Source organism: Ornithodoros turicata, chromosome 3 (assembly GCF_037126465.1).
Source record: "Ornithodoros turicata isolate Travis chromosome 3, ASM3712646v1, whole genome shotgun sequence".
NCBI lineage: Eukaryota > Metazoa > Arthropoda > Arachnida > Ixodida > Argasidae > Ornithodoros > Ornithodoros turicata.
Window position 1 is genome coordinate 43876071 of NC_088203.1, and position 18119 is coordinate 43894189.

At 46.3% G+C, this 18119-nt stretch overlaps 1 long non-coding RNA gene across 1 annotated transcript; it reads left to right on the forward strand.

Moving 5' to 3' along the window:
* Nucleotides 1-5665: 5665 nt before the first annotated feature.
* Nucleotides 5666-9810, forward strand: LOC135386959 (uncharacterized). Its single transcript, XR_010420736.1, has 3 exons — nucleotides 5666-5908; nucleotides 7979-8226; nucleotides 9564-9810. It is a non-coding gene; the product is annotated as an uncharacterized LOC135386959 (long non-coding RNA).
* The last annotated feature ends 8309 nt before the right edge of the window (nucleotides 9811-18119 follow it).

The window sequence follows — 18119 nt, forward strand, 5'->3', positions numbered from 1 at the left end:
CGCACGGAAGCTGGCGTCATGGAGATTTCCACTCCCGATGAACGCATTCGCGGGATCCTACGGCGCACGCTCCTGGCGGGACCGCGGCACGTCACGATGACATGTCGCGGACCGGGCCGTGGTCCCGACAAGTTGGTGGCTGTGTTTCCGCGCGGCAGCCTGCCACAGTGCGGAGCCAGCAGTACTCCCCTCGCCGCTTCGTTTAAATTCGCTCCCGAGAATACTCGCATGACAAAGGTAAAATTTTGGTTCTAGAGTCAGAAAAATGTTTTCTTTCTGATCAAAGCGAGAAAAAAAAATCATTTCATAGTCCCTTTCAAGGAACTGGAAAGTGAAATTTAACCCACCTGTTTCTGTGTGCGACCTCGTAGTATTTGCCTGTATGATGCCTCACATAGAGCCTAAGCACTAAAAGCAGGTTAATACACAACATAAATTAGAAAAATTAAATCGGACGGTAGGTTGCGCCCCGTAACAGCTAAAATGCCATGATGGGAGTACTCCTGTCACGTGACAGCTAAGTAATACACAATGAGCTTACGACCTGCTACTAATCTCAAATAAACACTACTTTTAGAATCACAAGAATTACTCAGACAATTGTTCAAAATATCGAGGCCGTGGCCTCCCTCGCGAGGCAATGGGCGCACAGGAGCACAGCTAGAGTGTTGTTTGGTGAGCACAGTGGCGTCACTAGGGGGTGTGGTCTGCACCGGATGATGCGACAGAAGGGGGTAACGTGCTACACCAGTACCGCCTCCTCCTCTCTTTTTCTGTAGTGAGGTGACGCCAAGAACAACATAAGAAGCCCTCGGCGAGCATGTCATTTTTTTCTGCGTATGATACAAACGTTGAATTTCACTGACCTAAGTTGTCCGGAACCTTGGTTTGCCAAGTTCCTGATTCTTCACTCAGATGACGAGACTAAACCACTATCTAAAGTATCTCATTTTCTTGTTGCTAGGGCACACGAACACGTAATAGGAAAGTCGTTTCAGGCGAAGAAACTGAGCTCAGGAGACATTCAGGTAGAGGTCAACAATAAGCAACAAAGTACTGCACTGCAATCTCTAAAGGACATCGGGGAGATAGCTGTTTCAGTTACAACCCACCGAACTCTGAACACCGTTAAGGGAGTAATTTCCGAAGAAGAGTTAATCGAGTGCAGCGAAACTGAAATCGAAGAGGGATTGAAAGGGCAAGGCGTCGTCTCTGCCAAACGGATAATTATGCGGAGAGATGGCAAGGAGATCCCGACAAAGCACATCATCCTGTCGTTTAAGCTGCACACACTTCCTTCTACCATCGAAGCCGGTTATGTCAATTGCCATGTCATGCCATTTATTCCTAATCCTCGTCGCTGTTTCAAATGCCAGCGGTTTGGGCACAGCTCCCAAGTCTGTCGAGGACAGTTGGTGTGTCCGAGATGTGCTGGCAAAGAACATACTCCGGAGTCGTGCACAAAAGACTTCCACTGTGCTAACTGTGAGGTTGGGGGGGGGGGCACCCTGTCTATTCTCGGTCATGCCCACGATGGAAAGAAGAAAAAGAAATATTGGAAATAAAAACAGAACAGAACTTAAACTACAAGGCAGCACGAACACAGCTCGAGTTCAGAAAGAAAGGAAGTTTTTCCGACGTGGTGCGTAGGGGAGTGGCGCCACCGAGGAAGTCCGTGGAGACACAGACCTGTTTTTCGGGTTCTGAGTCCCCACTCTACACTCCCCAACCTCAGATGGCTGGAGACACTCCGGTGCCTTCTGCCGTGACGGAGGTCAGCCGTCCAACTGGCCACGAAGAAACAGCCACGGCCTCCTCTAAGGTCGATGGCATACAGTCAGTTTGGGACGGGGTCGTAAAAGGCCCCTTCCAAAAAAGGCACCCAAAGTATGGAGGTCGACGATGACGACTGCATGTCGCAGAAGTCATTGTCGAGCCTCCCCAGCATTCCTTCACAAGGGAATGACCAACCAGAAACAACCCCCGCGAAGCGTCCAACCCCCCTAAATGGTACAAGTCTTTTCTAGTAGGTGTCACCAAGTGCTGCGCTTTCTTTTCGTCCTTTTTAGTGTGACCGTTATGAACCACTTCCTCCAGTGGAACTGCCGTGGTTTACTTTCTAACTTAGACGACATTAATGATCTCTTCGGCAAGTATAATGCAGTATGTTTCTGCCTCCAAGAAACATATTTAAACACACGCACACCAAATCCAATTCGTAGACACAATGTATTTCGAAGAGATCGAACATACGCCACTCGCGCATCTGTTGGCGTGGCTATCGTCACACGAGGAACTGTTCCGTCCAAAGAAGTCCACTTGGTTACAGACTTGGAAGCCGTAGCCGTGCAGATGTGTCTGGACAGAATTGTCACCATCTGCTCGGTCTACTTGCCACCATCAGAAAGTTTTGCACAGAGGGATATAGAACACTTAATCAGCCAACTTCCAACTCCATTTATACTCTTAGGCGACTTTAATGCCCACAATCCGCTTTGGGGCAGTACAAGAACCGACGGCCGAGGGAAAATGTTGGAAAGGGTCTTGTTATCAACCTCCATCTGTCTTTTAAATACAGGAGCACCTATGTACGTCCACTGTTCAAGTCAGTCTTTCTCGGTCTTAGATTTATCACTTTGCAGTCCATGTCTCTATCAAGATATAGAATGGAGCGTGGAAGAAAACCCACTTGGGAGTGATCACTTTCCATTGATCCTGAAATATATGTGTGCAGTCAATAGTCTGACAGCATGCCCCCCTAGATGGAAGCTCCAACATGCTGACTGGAATGCTTTCCTCTGAAAAATGTGTCCTGTCGTTAATCCCTGTGGAGAGGATGAGGATTGAAGAGGCCAACAATGTAATTACCAACGTCATCCTCGATGCAGCAACACAATCCACTCCCCAGACTTCCGGTCGTCTACCGAAACGACCTAAGTCATGGTGGAACAGCGAGTGCAAGGAAACTCGTAAACTTCAAAATCGTGCGTGGGGTACATTTCGGAGGTACCCCAGATCACAAAATCTTCTTTTGTTTAAAAAGGCGAGAGCCAAGGCCAGATGGACGCGGAAACAAGCAAAGCGGTAATCTTGTCACAACTTCGTGTCTTCTCTATCTCACAGTACCCCCTCCAAAGTAGTGTGGGACAGACTTCGCAAAATCAGAGGAGAACACCGCAGTTATACAATCCCTCTTTTAGAAGTCAACGGGCAGGTGTGCGGAAGCCTACAAGAACAGGCGGATGCGCTCGGACAACATTTTGAGCGCATCTCTGATTTATCCCATTACAGTCCCGAATTTCTTAGAGTAAAAAGAAACAGAAACGCTGAGAAACGAAAAACTCCAATGAGTGGTGGCGATGAGTACTATACAATCAGCCGTTCACGATAGTGGAGCTTCAGCAATCCCTATTCGCTGCTAAAGCTGCTGCCCCGTGCTCAGACAGAGTAACCTACTCTATGCTGTGCCACTTGTCTGATGACTCAAAAAATTGTTGTTCCTTTTCTTTAACCGTGTTTGGGCAGAGGGAGCATTACCATTATTATGGAAGACTGCGATTGTCATTCCCCTTCTCAAGCCAAGAAAGGAAGCATCGAATCCAGCCAGTTATAGACTTATCGCCCTTACGAGTTGTATGGGGAAGACGTTCGAGCGAATGGTCAATAACCGGCTGGTTCATGATCTGGAAGAAAATAATTGCATTTCTGAATTTCAATGTGGTTTTCGAACGGGATGCTCCACTATGGATCACCTTGTTCGGCTAGAAACCACTATCCGTGAAGCCTTCGTCAGATGACAGCATTGCCTATCCGTTTTCTTTGATTTAGAGAAAGCGTATGACACCGCGTGGCAACACGGTATTCTGCAGGATCTTTACTCTTTTGGCGTGGAGGGCAGACTCCTTAGATGCATTTCAAACTTCCTCCAGCACAGATCCTTTAGAGTGCGACTGGGAACCACTCTATCCCGCCCCTTCGTACAAGAGAATGGTGTCCCGCAGGGATCCGTTCTCAGTGTTGCTTTATTTATTGTGAAAATCAACTTTGTGACCAATGTCATCCCACCCTCCTTGTACGTGGATGACATTCAAATATCTTGTTGCTCCACGAACCTGTCAATATGCGAACGACAGATGCAGGTGGCCATCAACAATATGGCCAAGTGGTCTTCATCAAATGGATTTAAATTTTCAGCTGAGAAAACTGTGTGTGTCCATTTCTCTAGGATTAGAGGACTGTTTTCACCACCTACGCTGCAGCTTAACCGACAAGATATCCTTATTCAACCAGAAGCCAAATTTCTTGGCATTACTTTCAACTCGAAGCTGACCTTCAAGGCTCATGTTCAAAACCTAACGATAAAGTGTGTCAAGTCACTAAACATTTTAAAAATCATTTCTCACAGATCTTGGGGTGCAGACCAGGAAACACTTCACCAAGTGTATACTGCATGTATTCGTTCCAAAATGGATTATGGGTCCTTTGTCTACGGTTCTGCTCGAGAGTCGGTGTTGAAAGCCCTGGGCCCTGTCCATCACCAGGGGCTCAGGCTCGTGCTTGGCGCCTTCCGAACGTCTCCAGTACAGAGTCTATATGTTGAATCGAAGGAATGCTCCTTGAAAAGACGGCGTTGTTACCTCGGTACGTCATACGCACTTGGAATATGTAGTCTACCTCAAAATCCAGCCTCAACTTGCGTCAAGCATGCACGCTTTAAACAGCTGTTTATTAACAAGCCCTCTGTTGTCCCTCCATTCTCTTTACGAATTGCATCAGAGTTTGATTGTCATGGTTTCTCGTCCTGTGACCTACAAGTTGTAGAGTGCAGCAGAAAGATCCCACCCTGGGAAGCCCCTCCAAGGTATGACACCTCCTTGGCAAAATACAAGAAACAAGACACTGCTTCATCAGTACTTCGAGAAGAGTTTGCACACTTGAAAGATATCTTTGATAACCATACTGAGATTTACACAGATGGGTCCAAGTCTAGTGCAGGAGTGAGTTGTGCTATGATTTGTGGCACGCACACAAGGTCTCATCGTATAAAAACCTTTGCATCCATTTTCACTGCCGAGGTTTACGCCATTATCTTAGCGCTCAACTACATCCTTCGAGATTCCATAAAGTCTTCTGTTATATATACAGACTCCTTGAGCTCCATTAATGCAATCTGTAATCAGCACGTAACAAAAAACTTTCTTGTGCAGCGAGCGAGATCTTTAGCCAGTCTGATAAGAACGAAGGGCGACGCTCTCATGCTATGCTGGGTGCCCAGCCATGTAGGCATCAAAGGAAATGAGTTGGCAGATCAAGCAGCTGCTGCTGCTCTCTAAAATGACATCACACCTTTTGATATGTCCCTGCAAGACATGAGATTGACACTCAAGAAATCACTGCACAGAATTTGTCAAGCATTTTGGAACACACAAACAAATAACAAGCTCCTCTTAATTAAACCTCAAATTCAGGATACAGGAGACCGGCTGGAAAACCGCCCGTTGCGCAGTTTACGAGCGAGGTTGCGTATAGGTCATACTTACCTTACACACGGGTTCTTACTTCGGGGAGAGGAGCCACCTGAGTGTGCGCACTGTGGTCAGCTCCTTTCTGTTGTACACATACTCATCACATGCACACATCATGAAATCCATCGCACCCCGCAGGGGGCACCGGCTTCGGCTGGTGTTTGGTGAGTGGCGCCACCACGGACCCCAGCCCCCAGTCCCAAGGTGTTACCTACCGTGCCGAGGGGATGAAAGGTGAAGGGAGAGAAACCATGAACGGAGGCGGTCGAGGTTTTGGTCAAACCCCGGCCGATGGGTTTTCAGTAACTCCGGGACCTTTCCACATGTATGGACGTGAAGTGTGGGAGACAGTTTTGGATCGTCCAGCTCTAAATACCGCATGGGTAAAAAATCTTCTTCTAAATCTTTGATCGGGGGCGGTAAGCGCCCTCGCACCGATGGCTTACAAACTGTGCTATTGAACACGCCAAACAACACACCAAAGTTCATTGTCCTGACTAGTGCTGGCCCTGAGCCCACTCCTTTAGGTAAAATGTCGCCCTTTTTCATCGAAAAAGCGGTTGCATCACTTTCAAAAAATGTGACAGAGATCAAACGCATGAGGTCTGGCGACTTACTGCTCAAATGTGTATCCGAAAGGGATAGCAAAACAATTCTGAACGCGACAGAGATGATGGGGCACAAGATCTCAGCTTCTTTACATAAGACCCTGAATACATGTCGAGGCGTCATTTCCCTGTCTGAACTGATCGATGTGCCAGCTGAAGATATTCTGGTGAACTTGAAAGACCAACAAGTTATAGACGTCCGCAAGATAAAAATCAGACGAAACAACGAATATATTACCACTAGGAACGTTATACTTACGTTTGACACACCGGTGCTACCTGAGAAGCTTAAGGTGGGGTACCTAACAACCGACGTTAGGCCTTACATACCCAACCCTCTTCGTTGCTTTAAGTGCAACCGCTTTGGACACGCTGCAGGTGCATGTACAGGTCGCCCCTGTTGCGCACGTTGTGGGCAGGAGGGACACGAAACCAAGGAATGTGATCGTGCTGAACATTGTGTCAATTGTTCTGAAAACCACCCCTCTTATTCTCGGTCTTGTCCAAAATGGAAAGCCGAAAAAGAGGTTCTACATCTTAAAGTGACACTTAATATAAGTTACATTGAGGCAAGAAAAAGGGTGTCACCATTTTTGTTCGGAAACAAATCTTATGCAGACAAGGCTAAGGAGAAACCAAGAATGATAACACGCGCAACACAAACACAGGTACAATCCACCAAAACGCAAACTGACATCACACCCACTGTCTTACCAACTACATCCATGACGCCACCTGAAGCTGTGGTGTCACAACTGTCATCGTCCTCCGTGGAGAAAATCTCTATGGATTGTGACGATGACTCGAGCTCGGAACGCTCATTCGTGAGCACGAGCTCACAATCACAGAAAAAGACTGTCAAGGGTTTGTCTGGGAGTGGTTCGCTCCCAGACATCTCTGACAAGGAACTGGCAGAGGCCAGGAAGAAAACCCCTCGACAGAAAATAACTGCGCCAAGAAAGTAGGAAATGAAAGCACAGTCCTCTGATTCGAGGTACTTAGATTTAATCTTTTTTCTCTTTCTTTCGTACATTATGGGCCAAACAATCCTCCATTGGAACTGTCGGGGTCTTATTGCAAATGTCGATGACATAAAAGACCTCTTCGAGGAACATAGGGCGGTTTGTTTTTGCTTACAGGAGACAAATTTACACCCACAAAGCATAAACCCCTTTCGGAGATACACCGTGTTCAGAAAGGATCGTTTAGGGTGCGCGCGCGCATCGGGAGGTGTGGCTGTCGTTGTCCCGCAGTCTGTACCTGCAAGGGCCGTACCCCTCGTGACGAACCTAGAGGCCGTTGCCGCTCAAGTATGTCTCGAACGGGTAATTACTGTCTGCTCTCTGTACTTACCGCCAGCAGAAAACATAGACCAAGCAGAGTTTGAACAGTTATGTGATCAGCTTCCTCAGCCCTTCATGATTCTCGGGGACCTTAACGCCCATAATCCGCTGTGGGGCAGCTCAAGGCTCGACAGTCGTGGCAAGCTAATTGAAAGGGTTTTACTTTCAAAGCAGCTCTGCCTTTTGAACACTGGTCTCCCAACGTACATAAATTCTGCCACTCAGACATTTTCACCCCTAGATATTTCTTTGTGCAGCCCCTCTCTGTATTATAATGTCAATTGGGATGTGCAAGCAAACCCTCGCGGTAGCGACCATTTTCCAGTTGTACTTAGATTTCCTGGTCCAACAAGTAGCTTAAGAACACGACCGCCTCGATGGAACCTTTCCCGCGCGGATTGGAGTAATTTTAAGAAAACAGTTGATTTGCCATCTCTGTCTCTTGAGAGAGGAGATATTGAAGAAACAAACAGAGTGGTGACTGATACGATCATAAATGCAGCTGTTCTATCCATTCCACAAACGTCTGGGAACCTGCCAAAGCGCTCCAAGCCTTGGTGGAACACCGACTGCAAGGATACACGGAAGGAGCAAAATCGGGCATGGAGTATCTTTCGCAAATATCCAACCACAACAAACCTAATCCGGTTTAAAAAGGCTAGGGCTAAAGCCCGTTGGACACGGCGCCAAGCCAAAAAAGCGTCGTGGAAGGATTTTGTCTCAAGTCTGAATAACAACACACCTTCAAAGGTAATTTGGGACAGGCTCCGAAAAGTAAAGGGAGATTATGCTAGTTTTTCTGTTCCTCTATTACAAGTAAATGGCGTGGTGTGCCAAAACGTGCAAGAACAGGCAGACGCCCTTGGAGAACACTTTCAGAGCATATCGAGCTCTTCACATTATAGCGCTGACTTCCTTAAAATCAAGGAACAGTCAGAGAAGCAGACCATCCCCCCTGGATCTGGCAATGGGTACACTTATAACTCCTTATTTACAATGACAGAACTGCTGAGGGCACTATCACGCAGAAAGGTTACTGCACCAGGTCCAGATCGTGTGACATACAGCATGCTAGAAAACCTATCCAATTCCTCGTTAGAATGTGTTTTAGATTTCTTCAACACCGTATGGCGAGAAGGATCACTTCCTTCTGGTTGGAAAGTAGCGACCATAATCCCGCTGTTGAAGCCAGGAAAGGATTCATCAGATCCATCTAGCTATAGGCCCATAGCGCTCACAAGTTGTTTGGGAAAGACTTTTGAACGCATGGTGAACAACCGGCTCATATATTTTTTAGAGGAAAATAACTGCTTGGATCGATACCAATGTGGCTTTAGGGCTGCACGGTCGACAACGGACCACCTTTTGCGCCTTGAAACAACAATTAGGGAGGCTTTTGTAAGAAGTAGGCATTGTGTCAGTGTATTTTTTGACCTGCACAAGGCCTATGACACCACATGGCGGTACGGTATTGTTCGAGACTTGTATGCAATGGGACTTCGCGGTCGCATGCTGCGCTGTATTTTGAACTTCCTCGAAGGGAGAACCTTCAGAGTCCAGGTGGGAACAACACTGTCCCGACCATTTGTACAGGAGAATGGTGTCCCACAGGGGTCAGTTCTAAGTGTCACTCTCTTTATCGTGAAAATGAACTCAATAGCAAAAGTAATTCCTCCTTCTATTAAGTACTCGTTGTACGTTGATGACGTGCAGATTTCCTATTGCTCTTCAAATGTGTCTGCATGTGAGCGCCAGCTCCAGCTGGCAATCAACAGGTTAGTGAAGTGGTCAAATGAAAATGGCTTTCAGTTCTCTCCTGAAAAGAGTGTTTGTGTCCACTTTTCGAGGCTTTGGGGAGTTTTCCCTCAGCCAGTTTTGAAGTTGCGCAGTCACCCAATTAATGTACAGCCTGAGCACAAATTTCTCGGGCTTATCTTTGACAAAAAACTGACATTTCTGCCACACATGAAACAACTCAAGAATAAGTGCATTAAATCCCTTAGCATTCTAAAGGTACTTTCACACCGGTCCTGGGGAGCAGATCGCGAAGTACTGAATCGCATCTACATCTCCACTGTCCTTTCTAGATTGGACTATGGATGCGCTGTTTATGGGTCGGCTCGACCAACTGCTTTGAAGATACTCGATCCGATACATCACCAGGGACTACGCTTAGTCCTTGGCGCATTCAGAACATCGCCAGTGGAGAGTTTGTATGTCGAGTCGAACCACTGGTCACTCACAAGACGGAGGTTTTTTCTTAGCGCCACATATGCACTTAGGGTTCGGTGTTACCCCCAACATCCAGCGCTCGAATGTGTGCAGGACACTCAATACAAGCAACAATTTTTGAATAAACCGTCACAATTACTTCCTTTTTGTATGCGCATCTCTCAGGAAGTTAAACGATGCAACTTTGCTGAATACGATTGCAAGGTAATGGAATTTAAGCAAAGGCTGCCTCCATGGCATCCACCTCCAAGTTTCAACAAGTCACTAACAAAATTCAAGAAATCTGACACCTCACAGGCTGTTTTGTTACAAGAATTCCTTCATCTTCGAGAAAGCTTCAGCAAGCACACAGAGTTTTACACTGACGGTTCAAAAACCAGCTCAGGGGTTTCGTGCGCCATGGCTACGGGTTCACACACGAGCTCACACCGTCTCAGAACCAGCATGTCTATTTTTACCGCAGAACTGTATGCGATAATTTTAGCACTCAAGTACATATTGAACAATGAAATTACGTCATCTGTAGTGTATACAGACTCTCTGAGCTCACTGCAAGCTATTTGCAACTTGCACCCAACTAAGGATTTGCTTGTTCACCATGCGAGGTGTTTAGCGAGTATGATCTCGGAGAGGTCTTACAACCTGATGTTCTGCTGGGTACCCAGCCATGTCGGGATACCTGGTAATGAGAAAGCCGATAGTGTTGCCACAAGTGCACTAACTGAAGATATAACCCCTCTTGAGGCCCCGATGCAGGATATTAGACGGGCATTAAGAAACGTCATCAATGATCAGTGGCAGATATTTTGGGACACGCAGGATAAAAATAAGTTACATTCTGTCAAGCCTAATCTCGGGAGAAACTTATCTCCACTTCCAAACCGTCTGCATGAGGTGGTACATTGTCGGCTAAGGTTGGGTCATACATTCCTTACTCACGGGTACTTGTTGCGGCGTGAGGACGCCCCGGAGTGTGACCACTGCGGGGGGGCGCTTTCTGTTATGCACATCCTCATTACATGTCCATCCTATGAAGATGTTCGTCGACGTCACTTCTATCGATTTTACAGATATTGTTTACCGTTTCACCCGGCCCTTTTGCTGGGTGATGAGGCTGAAGTACCTTTTACAGCTGTGTATGAATATTTCAAGGACATCCAGCTAATTGGTCTCTTGTGATCTCATACTGCTATTTTAGTAATTTTATCATATGTGGTAACTGTCTCCGGTAGTTCTTAAATAATCATCTCTGATTTTACGTTTGCCATCGTACATACCATTGCTTGGCGCTCTATAGCCTTGGTAGCTTTTGCGCCAATAAACCCTAATTATCATCATCATCAAATCCATCGCAAATATCACTTCAAGGAATTTTATAAAAACTTCTTACCTCTTCACCCAGCCCTATTGGTTGGTGAGGAGGCTCTCGTCCCTTTTACAAGCGTCTTTGATTTCCTGAGAGACGTTGGCGTTATTAGCCTTTTGTAGTCGCAGAATAATGTTTTACACGTATACGCTCACCTTTTATTAGTCATCATGTTTACTCTTAAATAACCATAACATCACCACTGTCTCAATCATAACTCAGTTTATGGCGCATTATGATCTTTGTTGTCAATGCGCCATTAAACTCCAATCATCATCATCATCATCATCAGCGTACTGCTCTTGCTGTAGAATGATCTGAAAGAGAAGAGTATATTAGTAAACTTTCTGGGGGGGGGGGGGGGGGGCGTCTTCCACAGGAATATGTAACGCACCTCCTCGGTCTGCGGTTCTGATGGGAGAAGCGATCTCCGCGTTCGTTCTTATGTAGTGATTGCATGCAGTCAACTAATATCTGTGCACAGCCTTGATCGTCTACACGGATGCAACATTATGCACACAGACATGTTTTAGCATGTCCTGTGTTTTATAACCATAAGGGCAAGAGTTGATGTCATTGTATAGGTATCTCTTATTGTCGTATTCCATCAGACTTCTTTTCACATTTGCATCACATGCATATATACGCACCGTAGTTTTGGCGCTCTATGGCATTTGTTGCCTTTGTGCCATTAAACCCATAATCTCTCTCACGATTATGATGCTCGTCCTTAGTGGAGCCTGACATTATCACATCGTGTAGGTACACACTTGTGCCTTCTATGCCTGCAAGCACAGTCTCCATGAAACTCCGAAAGGCAGCCTCTTGACTGCGTATAGCCCTTTTACTGTGCTTAAGGTCAATATGTGTGTTGTCTCAGGCGTTACTTGGAGTTGTTGGTACCCCTGTGCCAGGTCTAACGTAGAGAAAAGTTTTCCGCCCTGCAGGTTAGCCAGCACTTCCGATGCTGTCGGCAATGGATAGGCTGTTTTCTTAGTCATCAGATTCACAGTGCTCCTGTAATCTCCACACATTCTTATGGAGGCATCTTTTTTTCGTACTATTACGACAGGAGTAGCCCAGTCAGAATGCTGAACAGGTATGACTATACCCTGCCGTTCCCACTTCTGAAGTTCCTTTTCCACTGCCGGACGCAAAGCAAATGGCACAGTTTGTGCATTCTGAAACTGAGGCCGGGCGTCGTCTTTAAGCTCCAGGTCTACTGGTTCACCTGTGAGTCCTGTGATCGTGTCGCTGAACACTGCACAACTGTACACTGTACAACACTGTACAACAACTGAACACTGTACAACAGTATGGACTCCAGCTGATCCTGCGGTTCCACAGAGTAGATGCCATTGAGCTTCATGCGTAGGGGTTTAAACCAGTTTCTACCTAACAGGTTGCACCCTTTCCCTTTTACCACGAGCAACGGTAAGAGGTAATCCTTTGTTTTCCATCGCACTCGCACATCACGCGTGCCGGCCAGCGGTAGTCCTTCTCCTGACCAAAGGCGGAGGTGTACGTCCTTTTGACATAGCTTCGGTCTACTTCGAGACTACGTTTGTCGGAAGGTTTCCTCGCTGATTAAGGTGTAGACTGATCCTGAGTCCACTTCAAATGGAATATGTTTCCCATGTACAGTCAAATACATGATGAACTTAGGTGCTGCATTTTTTGTGACTGAGTGCACCTGGTGAATGACGTAAAGACTGTCTCCTCACTTGAAGCATCACTGTTCTCCATATGATGACTCTTATGTTGTTTTTCTTGGGCCTTCGTCTTTGAGAAGCACGCTTTCTGTATGTGGCCCGTCCTTTTGCAATACTGCAGTCTGTGGGTTTGTGTTTACCTTTGCAGCGGAAGCATTTGTTGTTTCCGTGTTCTGGATTACTGATCCAGGGCTCTTACCAATTGAGCTAAGCTAACACACCTCTCCAGTGACTTCCAAGGCTGCGTCATCTGAAGGTGACGCACCCTAGGAAGTCACTGGAGAGGGGTGTTAGCTTAGCTCAATTGGTAAGAGCCCTGACTCGGTAATCCAGAAGATGTGGGTTCTAGTCCTACAGCCTGCTTACCTTTTCAGTGACTTCCTTCTTTCATCATGGAGTTCTTTTATTCGAATTTGAAATTTACTTGAGCTTTCTTCAGCAACCCCCTGTATGCTGCCCTCTGCTTGCTCAGTGACTGTCACGTTTTATGGGCAGGAGAACATTAGTCACTGTTATTATACAGCATAGCTCAGCATAGCTACAGATAGATACAGCATAGCTCCCTGTCCAGCATGATCACTGCCAAGCACATTTGCAGGAACTCAAAGGTAGAAAACCTGCATAATAAATATACGATAACCTCAAACAGCTATTATATATAATAACTAGGACATGGAACTCCAATAGCAGATGGTCAGGCAGTATAACACAGGTAATCTTGCCGTCACTATGCATTTCCCAAAATGCTGAAAATAAACTGATACACACATCATATACATGCATCAAACCTGCAGAAGCTTGTGTGTAAAATGAACCACACATCTCATGTGCAACTGACAGGTATAAGTTCTATTGCGATATGTCAAGTCCTTACGTATGCTCACCACCTGTAGATTCCTTTAAAGGGCACAACATTGTTTTTTGTTAGTAACAACTTCACGCTATATACCATGTAGAGGACGGTGGTCTTCCTCTACATGAGCCCCGACCGGCGATGATGGTATGCCACGGAGAGGCGATGACGGTGGCCTATCTCCATGGCCGCGCCGGTGGAACTGAAGCCGGTGCTCCACGCGCGTGGCCATCGTTGTCGTCGTCGTCGTCGCCCGCTACAGGGGTCCCCCGGCCGTCAGATGCGTTGCGGACGCATCGCAAGAGCTGGAGTTAACGGGCGACCGTGGTAGGGTGTAGACGTGGTGACGTGTGGTCGAATAGGGGCACGGCACACGTTGGCGGCACTTCAGAGAGGATGAAGACGGGAACAGCATCCGTGTGGAGGTAGTTATCCTTGTGGTAGGTGTGGACGGGAACAGCGATCCGTCGCAGAGAGAGTGAGGCGCTCGGTGTCGTGGTCCTGGGGTGCCGCGACCGGCACGGGAGCCGAAGCTCGATAGTCCCAGGTGGAGTGAGAGAGGTGCCGAGACGGGCTTAAGTGTGCCGAGGCGTCGGCTGCCGCGACTGCCGCAACCGGCAGGTGAGCGCAAGGCTCGAGTGTCGCGGCCGGCAGTGAGAAGCGTGAGAAGACTTGAGCGAAGAGAGAAGCGTAGGTGAGAGAGAGCGAAGAGTGCGGTAGGAGTGAAGGTGTGCCGTGTGTGCCGGAGGTAGTGCTGCTCGATGGCGTGGTCAGAAATTTGGGATGGTGAAGGGCCGAATTGCTGCGGACGTGATGTTCTTTGTCCGGGTCACCAAATGTAGAGGACGGTGGACTGCCTCTACATGAGCCCCGACCGGCGATGATGGTATGCCACGGAGAGGCATGACGGTGGCCTGTCTCCATGGCCGCGCCGGTGGAACTGAAGCCGGTGCTCCACGCGCGTGGCCATCGTTGTCGTCGTCGTCGTCGCCCGCTACATACCACATTTATAAAAGAAATTGGTCCCGTACCTGACAGACAACTGTCATGACCATTGCAGATGTCTTCCTCTCTTGTTCCTTCCACTTCCATGAAGTCATCACCGTAACATTGTTAAAAAAAGCCATATAAATTTATGAGGATCTCATTTCATAGAAAATTAAATGAGGCTACCAGGCGCGAAAGCCATCAGCCTGATGAGGTGCCTAGCACGAATACAGTGTGCGATAACTGAGATATTACCACTACGAGCAACAGCAAACCACAATCACATAAATAAAATACACATATCCACACACACACCCACACACCCACAGTACATAACAGAGGGGCTGTCTCTAATAAGACTTCAACAGGTATGTGTAACTCTGTTTTGAAACTGTACACAAACAGGCCACTTGCAATCCGCTGACCAAATTTGTTCGGAAAAGGAACGGTGTCTGCTGACTTCCGTAGTTGGTCCGTAGCTGTGGAGCCTTGTAAGGTGGCACAGTGATGGATTTCATACCGTAATGGCAAGTGTTCGGGAAGGCGCTAAATGATCCTGAATTTGCAAGGCAATTTTGTGTAAATGTCTAATTTCCAACTGAACACCTTGTCTACTGTATTTTTCATGTCTTGAAGGAGCTGAGCTGAGGTGCTGGCTGGCTGGATGGATGGATCGTAGTGGCACCCCTGGTGGGTCTCTTTGCAACGAGAGTCCAGCATATTGCACCTGTAGACATGGTTGTTGTACACCAGGCTATCATTTTTTTGTGTGTGTGCACTGCAATTTTATCGTAGTTGCCCTCTGTGGTGTTTCCCCAGATTAGACAACAATAGTACAGCTTGGGGTAAACTAAGGATTTCAACTGGGTTGGTTTAGGATCCAGAGCCCTCCTTTACTATGTGCAGTATGATGCATATTACAAGGAAAACAAATAGAGTAAAACTTGTACCTGATCCCTGCATTGTATTTCCAACATTTAGTTCCACATCTTGTCTAAGGAAGTCATGAACTACATTGGTGCACGTTGCTGTGACAATTAAAATGTTACACCTAGATGCGGAATACACAGCTTCATTTTACGTACTGTGGACGTTGCTTACTGCATTGGCATGGCTGCATTCTGAACAACACACGGAATTGTACAGTATATCTTTTGATTTAGTGCGTAAACTTCAATTGGCTCTCATCCTTGTTTTTCTTTGTTGCGTAAATGATATCCTAACATCTGCATGCCACAACGTTATTCTCACAAGCAGACTAATCACTGTATAAATTATACAGTAGACACTAACCTCGTCACGTCCATATGCAAGTCTTGGAAGACAGATTCAAGGAAGACACTGCGGACTGCTGTAGGCGGAGGTTCTTTGTACTCAAACCCAGTTGTTGCTCAACTGACGGGGCCCGCTCATAGTCTACATTCTTCAAATGTGATTGGCAGAATCTGCACTTCTCTACGGCGCTGTCATGACACCCTCCAATACTGTGAAGCCATACCTGCCGCAGCCGTTGAACGCGGAGTGTCGTATGGAACTGAATGCCTGCCGAGAAATCTCGCTTTGTTGACACAACCGAGAGGCATGTCAAATGAAGTCCAACAGTGTACCTCGATAAATTGATCGGTTGTTCTAAGAGATAAAAAACGAAAACTTGGAAATACACACACTACAGTGACGCTGTGAAACAGCGCGCTGGATACCGAAAGTCCTCGTGGCTCGTAGCTAGTTCCTCTTTCCACGGAAGTCGCTAATTCGATTATCGCAGTTATAAAACAGGACGCAGATGTCGAAGTATGTACATGCATTTTATTTCCAGACATTGTCACGACAGTATATGAAACTGAAGATAGCACTGTGCACTCCTGAATGCTAGTAATGTTATGGTTACCTCTCTTCGCAAAAGTTTGCCAATAAAACCACAAAAATTAATTACCAAGTCTGATGTCTTGCTCTCCGTGAGGGATTCACTGAACTCTTCAAATTCCTCCACACTGTCAAAGGCTCGAGGAACAAGGTTTGGAGCAGTCTCAAGGGCGTGGATGCGTTGAGAGCACAGCTCCTGGAGCTGCTCGCTCTGCTGAAGCTGGGTGAGCCGCATCATATGCAGCACCCTCACTGCTTGTCTTTGAAATTCTGTCGAAAAGAAGGACAATGGCACTGTTATTGTTTATTATTTTATTGTGGTCAGCTGTGTGCACAGCTTCTCTGTTTGTAACACCTATGCAGGGAGTAGTACTACTGATTAACTCTGCAGCCAGGAAATGACGTCATCAAGGACGTATGACGTCACTCCAGGAGTGGATAAGATAGTTAATCAGTGACGTCACATAGTTAATCTTAGTGATATGATATCAATGATAAGATTAAGTAACAATAATGACGTCATGGTGAAACACACTAGGAATCGAACTTGGGTCCTTTAGGTTGTCAGACGAGCATCTTAAGCCACTGGGCCACGGGCTCTACATGTTTACTTGCGTCGCTAATCAGGATAGAATTGTGTGGGGTGGAGACGTCGTTTGATTTCTTTTACGCCAGGTGGCGTCATGGGGAGTTGAGTTCGTTCATCTAGAGATGGCAGCACTTCCAGCAAACTTACCGCCGTTCAACAGATGGCGCTACCTGCGCCCCCAAATTTTATCTGACATTTTAAACAGATGGCGAATTCACTTTTGCCTCAACAGATGAAGCTATGACGAATTTAAAAAAATTCCCGCCATTAGTCCATTAGACTCCTCATGATGATTTCATTCAAAAAAAAATTACGAAGCACTTCTACGTCAGTTTCCTGTCAAACGGCTCGAGTGATGTATTTCTTAGTAACACAAGGAGCAAGTTTAGAATGAAACTCTAAGTCTCACTCTCTCTCTCAAGTCTCTCTCAAGTCTCACTCTCTGCTCACTCAGTGCAATTAGATCGAAAGTGGCAGGTTGCTCTGACTGAGATGAATATTCCATTTGCAATTAACAATAACACGAGGAGAGCCCCTCCTCGATACTGTAAGCATGAGAGAGCCAGCAAAATGTGGGAGAAAACATTATTGTAAATTTTTCTCCATCCCTAACGAAGCAGTAAAAAATAACGAGTATAAAAAAGAACAAATTCATTCGCTTTTTGATGACTTATTTTTATTATAACAGTTAGATCACAGTTATCTTTCAAGTCTATAGTCATTTCAAAGAATGAGCAAAGCATAGTGCTACTCTAGTTTACAAAACAGTTGAGCTTCGTTGACATTTGGATTTTCATACTCTAATTCACTGTGTTATGCAAAGTAAGTAACGGACATATTGTAAGACAATTACACACATGTCTCGCTGTAGGGATAAATATTCCTTCTATTGACGTTACATGACACAGTCAACCTAACACAGCATCGAATCGACATTTAAATTAAGTCGATCCACATACCGTGTGAGGACGACGATGAGGCAATGTTGATTTTGTGTTGGTGATATCCAAAGCGAACAGAAAGTCCAACAGATCACTGGTC